An 8,868-nucleotide genomic window follows, 5' to 3' on the forward strand; every position below is an offset into this window, starting at 1 on the left:
AGATTGCAGTTCCTATGGCTTTCACTAGATGTCAACAGTCTTTAGAAAGAGTTTCAGGCTTGTTTTTGGAAAAATTAGCAAGAATTTGCAGTTTTTCTAAGTGGCTCCCATTTTTGCTGTAGTGTTTTCATGCACGTGGATGAGAGCGCGTGTCGAGGTGGGTCGCTAGCGCCACGCCTAGCCATAACAGGTTTTAAACATTCATTGCAAAAACGGTCCTAGAAAAATCACTTTACACTTTACATTGCACAAAAACAGTTTTCATGTATAGTAGCAAACGGGGAACAGAACCTGGAATTAATCCACTGTGCTACTGGGATGGGACTAATATGTATATCAATCTGTTTACCTCTTTACTCTGACTTCCAGGTTGTGGTCTTTGTCTTTGCAAATGGGAGGATAACTAACTCTAGAAAAATGAACATTTGGATGTTTTGATTTTTATTTTCCCTACAAACTTGATTTCAGAAATCATGTTCAAATATTTCCTGGCACCCAGCTAACAACAAACGTTCCCACAACTTTGCCATGTTCACAGAACATAATATATTAATATTCTAGACACGTTTCATGGGAACGTGGGAAAAACATTAATGTGTTTACTCACACCACAGTGATTTTAACAAACAGTACAGTGTTGTCAACTGACATATTTGACATGTATGATTATATAGTGCATGTTCATGTAGATATATACAGTCCATTTCAGGTAATGGTTAATCTGACTATCTCATCATTGATTTGATTGACTTTTTTTCTTTTTCGTAGCCGTCTATTTACCACCACAAACTGATGCTGGCACTAAGACCACTCTCGATGAGCTGTGTAAGGCCATAAACTAACAAGAAAATGCTCACCCAGAATTGTCGCTCCTAGTGGCGGGGATTTTAATGCAGGCACATTTAAATCTGTTTTAACTCATTTCTACCAGCATGTCACATGTGCAACCAGAGGAAAAAAAATCTATACCACCTTTACTCCACACACAGAGATGTGTACAAAGTTCTCCCTCGCCCTCCATTTGGCAAATCTGACTATAATTATATCCTCCTGATTTCTACTTACAAGCAAAAACTAAAGCAGGAAGTACCAGTGACTTGCTCAATACGCTATAGGACTGATTTGCTAGCACAGACTGGAATATGTTCTTGAATTCATCCAATGGCATTGAGGAGTAAACCACCTCAGTCACCGGCTTCATCAATAAGTGCATTGACGATGTCCCCACAGTGACCGTACGTACATATCACAACCTGAAGCCATGGATTACAGGCAATATCCGCACTGAGCTAAAGGCTACAGCTGCCGCTTTCAAGGAGCGGGACACTAATCCGGACGCTTATAAGAAATCCTGCTATACCCTCAGAAGAACCATCAAACAGGCAAAGCGTCAATACAAGACCAAGATTGAATCCTACTACAAAACCTCTGATGCTTGTCGGATGTGGCAGGGCTTGCAAACTATTACGGAGTACAACGTGAAACCCAGCCGCGAGCTGCCGAAACGAGCTAAATGCCTTTTATGCTCGCCTCAAGGCAAGCAACACTGAAGCATGCATGAGAGCACCAGCTGTTCCGGATGACAGTGTGACCACACTCTCCATGGCCGATGTGAGAAAGACCTGTTTGGGTTTGACCCCCTTCTTCTCAATTTCTGCCTGAAGACATACCCTAATCTAACTGCCTGTAGCTCAGGCCCAGAAGCAAGGATATGCATATTCTTGGTATCATTTGAAAGGAAACACTCTGAAGTTTGTGGAAATGTGAATTGAATGTAGGATAATATAACACAATAGATCTGGTAGAAGAAAATACAAGGAAAAAACATAAGTTTTCTGTTTTTTATTGTTGCTGTATCATCTTTCAAATGAACAAGAAAAGCCAAACATTCAGATAGGATGCTGGGGATAATTTCAATGAAGATCATAAGAGGGCAACAGTAGTTGAGCAAAGTTTTAGACAGATAACTTCAGGAATGAGTGAGCTACATGACATTGTGCATGAAGTCACCCAGGTGTCCAACACAAGTTGCCCAAATGTACCAAGTGGCTGAATTTGTACAGTGATACATTTTGATGCAAATAACTAAATACAAAATACTAAGATGATACTCTAACACACCCCAATTTTTTAAATAAAAATGAAACAAAAAATGTACATTTTAAAAATAAAAATAACAAGGGTAACTATTTACACACTTTCAATTCATAATATTGTGAAGACCCTCAGTCCTCTACACAATATTGTGCTGCTGATGCCATAGCCCATAGCAGTCTCTTTCTGGTGTAAAGCAGAGGGTCACCGAACAAGTGGTGCAGGTGACGAGGGTTTTCCTGTGGCAAAGAGCACAACGGCGCCTCCCTACTGTTTTCTTTTTGCCCTGAGGCACATTCATGTCTGCAGAGATGAATTTGGGCATGTGAACACCACTGGTTGAATGAGCAGAAGGGACAGAGGTAGAGGGGACAGAAGGTGATGCAGTGGACTTGATGTAGCTAGCAAGCTCCTGGATGAGCAGCTCTCTGAAGGCTAGCTGTGAGATGGGGGTATGTCCACAGCTCTTAGCCATTTCCTTCTGGAGGATGAATGAATTCACCACAGCAATGTCGATGAAGTGATAGAACAATGTCTTGTACCATTTCATTGTCTTGTGGAGAACATTGTAGTAACCTATCAGCGCGTCTGACAGGTCCACACCTTCCATGCTCTTGTTGCAATCCTTCACAGCAGCTGGAATGGGGACATTTTTGGTGGTCCATGCCCCAGTAGCGTCCTTCACATGCCTGACGACATGATCGCCACTGAAGGACTTGTGGATAGTGGTGCACATGACCACCTCTCTGGTATCCACCTACTTCACAAAGAGCAGGCCATCTTCGCGAATCCATCGCATGGTCCCCCGATCAGCCCACTTAGGCATGTCGTTCACCTTGGTTTTTGGAAAGCCCACTCTGTTGCTACGAATGGTGCCACAAGCCCACATATCCAGCTTCCTCAGGTCTGTAAACAGGTTAGGGCTTGTGTAGAAGTTGTCCACAAACAGTTTGTAGCCCTTCCCCAGCAGTTGAAAATCCAATAACTCCATAACGGAATCATAGCTAAGTCCCTTAATGGTCGCAAAATGGCTCTTCCCCTCAAACAAAAAAATAGCACGTGTATGCACACGCAAAATCAGCCAAAACAAACAGTTTGTAACCCCATTTAGTTGGTTTGTTACGCATGTATTGTTTGAGGCCAGTTCTGGCCTTTGAGGCTACCATCCTCTCATCTATGGAGAGGTTCTGGGCGGGCTGAAAATAGGTCTTGCAAGCCTCATGTTGTGGTAGAGAGGTTTTATTTTGCAGAGCCTATCAAACCTTTCTGTGCCTCTCTTCTTCTCATTGTCCTCATCAACTTCTGGGTCACTGATATGAAGCGCCTGTGAGATAGTCAGAAACCTTTTGGAAGACATGACAGTGGTGGGGAAAGGCAGTTGATAGAGGGGTGCAGTTTTCCAGCAGTCCTTCAGGGTTTTTAGCTTCACAAGACCCATGTAAATGACCATTGAAAGATAACAAAAAAGGTCTGGCATGGAAATGGGCTTCCATGCCTCTTTCTTGCCTGCCTGCTTCTTAGCCCCATACTTACTAGTGTTAGACACCAGGGAATCAACAAATGACGAGGTGAAAAACAGCTGAAAAAGTTCAAGGGGGCTGTACTTTGTAGTCATGTCTAGCTGAGGGCCTGGCTGCCTTTTTGGTCTAAATGTTGGTGGATGTGGTGCCACATCATCTTCGAGCACAGTGTGCCAATGCCCCTCTGCCTCTTTTTCGGCAGGTTTCACACTTCCCCTCCTTCGCTTCTTTATCACTGACTTCACACCTCTAGATGGCCGGGCGGGGGTAGGTGTGGAGCCGGAGACAGCAGGGGTCCGGCTGGATGAACCAGCTTCTGTGGGGGATGGGCACCTTGGCACCGGGGGCTTCCAGACAGAGTCAGTAGGACTGTGAAAGAAAGAAATTCAGTAAGAAGACTTTCACGTCTGAAAACTGTATCAACACGTAAAATAAACAGATATGTATTATATAGAGATGAGGGAACAGAATCACTTTGGTGAAGTGCTGTTCCATTCTACTCCATTCCATGTTTATATAAAATAAAAAATAAAAATATCTAATATATACAGACACACAGACACACACCCACAATGTATAGCCAATGTGTACTTTACACATTTCATTACACATTTCATTACTGATTATATTTTTATATATTGCAAATAAATACAAAAAATCTCAAATGAATAATATTTGATATTATTAATTTCAAACAACGGCATGAGAAGAACTTATCAGTCCAGAAAGAGGTCCTCTCCGTACAAAAACATCTCTTCTGTTCGTGAGTCAAAACTGTGTTCACTAAATGAGTCATCATGAAGCAACTCTGTCTCACTTTCCCTATCAATTTCGTCAATATTTTGGTGTATATCTGTATACTTAGACTTTGCTTTTTCTGATTTAGCCGTAATGTTTTATATAAAATAGCGGAAAATGCTCTCAACCCAATACTGCTATGTGTAACCCGCGTGGCTGCTTCCAGTAAAATTTTCAATGACGAATGACCCTCTTTACACTTGAGTTTCAAACAAGGGCTGGTCTTCCAGCATATAACCATTACATATTTCCGTTTACCTCAGCTCATTGGCTCTCTACCAAGCAAGATTTCAAGACGATCAGTGGTCATTGGGCCAAAATACAGTCAATCAACGAAACACCGGACATATCATTAGTGCGCAATGAGGTCATTGTTTGATGTGTTCAAATCAGTTCCTTTCGGTCAATACGTCCCGCGAAAAGAACAATGAAGTATGGTTGTGTTACTAACAACCAGAGGATTACAATGAAACCAACCATGACTGGATAAACGTACATTTAGTGTGAGTAATTACATTGAATGTTTCGTCCAATGTTGAATGAGACGGAATTCACAACACAAGCGGTTTACAAAATGTTTCGTGTTAGGCTATAAAAATGGATTTTATCAAACAAAACGACCATTCATTGTGAAGCTGGGATACCTGGGATTGCAAAGAGAAGAAGATCTTCAAAGGTAAGTGATTAATTTTATCACTATTTCTGACTTTCGTGGCGCTGCTGCTTGGTTGGAAAATGTTGTTATGCTTTTGTAAGCGGGGCGCTGTCCTCAGATAATCGCATAGCATGCTTTCGCCGTAAAGCCTTTTTGAAATCTAACAACGCGGTGGATTAACAAGAAGTTAAGATTTAAACTATGTAAGACGTGTGTTTTTTGATGTTGGCGCTCTGCAATTTCACTGGATGTTGTCGAGGTGGGTCGCTAGTGGAACGCCTGCACCAGAGAGGTTAAACAGGTCAACATACACAAGGCTGCGGGGTCAGACGGATCACCAGGACGTGAACTCAGAGCATGCGCAGACCAACTGGCAAGTGTCTTCACTGACATTTTCAACCTCTACTCTCCTGTAATAGCGTCATGTTTCAAGCAGACAACGATAGTCCCTGTGCCCAAGAACGCAAAGGTAACCTGCCTAAATGACTACCGCACCATGGCACTCACGTCGGTAGCCATGAAATGCGTTGAAAGGCTGGTCATAGCTTACATCAATGCCATCATCCCGGAAACCCTAGACCCACTACAATTCACACACCGCCCCAACAGATCCACAGATGACGCTATCTCAATTGCACTCCACACTGCCCTTTCCCACCTGGACAAAAGGAAAACCTATGTGAGAATGCTGTTCATTGACTACAGCTCAGCGTTCAACACCATAGTTCCCTCAAAGCTCATCACTAAGCTAAGGATCCTGAGACTAAACACCTCCCTCTGCAACTGGATCCTGGACTTCCTGACATGCCGCCCCCAGGTGGTAAGGGTAGGCAACAGCACATCTACCACGCTGATCCTCAACACGAGGACCCCTCAGGGGTGCGTGCTTAGTCCCCTCCTGTACTCCCTGTTCACCTATGACTGCATGGCCAAGCACGACTCCAACACAATCATTAAGTTTGTTGATGACACAACGGTGGTAGGCCTGATTACTGACAACGATGAGACAGTCTATAGATAGGAGGTCAAAAACCTGGCAGTGTGGTGACAGGACAACAACCTCTCCCTCTGACTATGGACTACAGGAAAAGGAGGGCCGAGCACGCCCCCATTCACATGTACGGGGCTGTAGTGGAGCAGGTCGAGAGCTTCAAGTTTGTTGGTGTCCACATCACCAACAAACTATCATGGTCCAAACACACCAAGGCAGTCGTGAAGAGGGCCATCGAGAGCATCCTGACCGGTTGTATCACCGCCTGGTATGGCAACTGCTTGACATCCTGACCGTAAGGCGCTGCTGAAGGTAGTGCGCACTGCCCAATGCATCACTGGGGCCAAGCTTCCTGCCAACCAGGACCTCTATACTAGGCGGTGTCAGAGGAAGGCCCAAAAAATTGTCAAGGACCCCGCACGGCAAGCAGTACCGGAGCGCCAAGTCTAGGTCCAAAAGGTTCCTTAACAGCTTCTACCCCCAAGCAATAAGACTGCTGAGTAATTCATCAAATGGCCACCCGGACTAGTTGCATTAACCCCCCCACCCACCCACTTTAGTCACTTTAACCCTATCTACATTTACAAATGACCTCAATTACCTCGACTAACCTGTACCCCAGCACATTGATTGTACCCCCTGTATATACCTTAGTTGTTGTTATTTTATTGTGTAACTTTTTTTTACTTTAGTTTATTTAGTAAATATTTTCTTAACTCTATTGTCTTTTTTTCTTCTTTTTATTTTACCTTTATTTATTCAGGTTTTTCTCATTGAGATAACATCTCTTTTCCAAGATAGACCTGGTCCAATAGCAGCAGGTGGAACAACGTTTCAGACAAAACAACTTACATACACTATCACAACATTAAAAAAACTATAAACACACAAACAGTACAACAATTACATATTACGTTAAAAACACGAAAGTCTTGACTAAAAACAGCTGTCCTAAAGACAATTACACTCTTCTATGATGTATACATCGATCAAGTCTATTTTCTTTAAACTGCATTGTTGGTTAAGGGCTTGTAAGTAAGCATTTCACGATAAGGTGTACCTACACCTGTTGTATTCGTCACATGTGACAAATACAATTTGATTCGATTTCATTTGACCAGGGTGGCTTGCCTGTAAAGGAGTGAAGCCAAAGCCTATAATCTCTGCTCCAGTGTTGGAAGGAAGCCTCTGCTTTGTGTTCCTGCAGCTCCTTCTAGTGGTGAGTCAGTGGCAGAAGCTGACACAGAGTAAGTCATTGTTTCCCCAGAAGATAATACATCTGAATCAAAAGGAATCAGGCCACGGCAACAACAGGGGCTTGTCACTCTCTCCTCACTCTACCACGCAGGTCCACTGAAACCGACCGTGGTGATTGTTGTGTAACCAGAGTGTGATCGCACACGCGCGCGCACACACACACACACACACACACACACACACACACACACACACACACACACACACACACACTGTGTGAATCAGGGATCAACCATCTATGGAGAGATTAAAGCTAACCTCCAAAATCCCAAATGGGTGTTTCTCCTACTGTGAAATATCCTGTCTCCTCAGACTTTCTCTTCTTTCACAACCACACGGGAGTGAAAAGGAAAAAGGGGAAATATACTGTAGCTCAGAGACTATTATAATGTCATGACCATATGTGTGTTGGACTGACAGGATGGTATCTACGGAGGTAACGTCAGACCCCATGAGAGTTTAGACTGGCTCGTCTGTCTCATGTCCACGAGAGTGGAAAAGGAGTTGGGAGGACAGTTGACTACAGTTTGGAGGCCTCTTCTTTGTGATAGATAAATTAATTGGATGATGATGAAGCTAACTCAGTTAGCTGAGCTCTTTCAACACTACCACATAGTTTTGTCAACATCTAACTGAGATTTGCCACGGGCGTACAGTTAGTAATCTCATTCTATGATGCAGATGGGATCACACAATAAAATCAATGCTTTTGTATATTGAAGGTGCTCATAGACTACACCCGTGAGTTTGACTTTGGCACGATAAACTCTTTCAGTTGATTGATTGAAAATCATCTTAATTTCATAATGAAAACGTGCAGGCTGTGACAAGATTGAGGTTTTCTCTGTGTGTGTGTGTGTGTGTGTGTGTGTGTGTGTGTGTGTGTGTGTGTGTGTGTGTGTGTGTATAGACAGTATAGGTCAAAAAGAGGTCACAGAAAGTAGGATAATGTTTTTCATCATATGACCATGGTGTCTAACATTTCCTAATCTCCCAGCCCTTCTAATGCGACTATCCCTGATGCTCCTCCCCCTTTTTCCCCTGCCCCACTACAAAGTTTCTCCCTGCAGGCAGTCACTGAGTCCGAGGTGCTAAAGGAGCTCTGAAACTTGACCCCAAAAAACATCTGGGTCAGATGGTTTAGACCCTTTCTTCTTTGTTGCTGCCCCTATCATCGCCAAGCCTATATCCAAACTTTTTAACCTGTCTCTCCTTTATGGGGAGGTTCCCATTGCTTGGAAGGCATCCACGGTTCATCCTTTATTTAAACGGGGAGATCAAGCTGATCCTAACTGTTATAGGCCTATTTCTATTTTGCCCTGTTTATCAAAAGTGTTGGAAAAACTTGTCAATAATCAACTGACTGGCTTTCTTGATTTCTATAGTATTCTCTTGGGTATGCAATCTGTTTTCCGCTCAGGTTATGGATGTGTCACTGCAACCTTTAAGGTCATAAATTATGTCACCATTGCCTTTGATTCTAAGCAATATTATGCTGCTATTTATATTGACTTGACCAAAGCTTTTGATACGGTAGACCATTCCATTCTTGT

This window comes from Salmo trutta, chromosome 22 (assembly GCF_901001165.1).
Source record: "Salmo trutta chromosome 22, fSalTru1.1, whole genome shotgun sequence".
NCBI lineage: Eukaryota > Metazoa > Chordata > Actinopteri > Salmoniformes > Salmonidae > Salmo > Salmo trutta.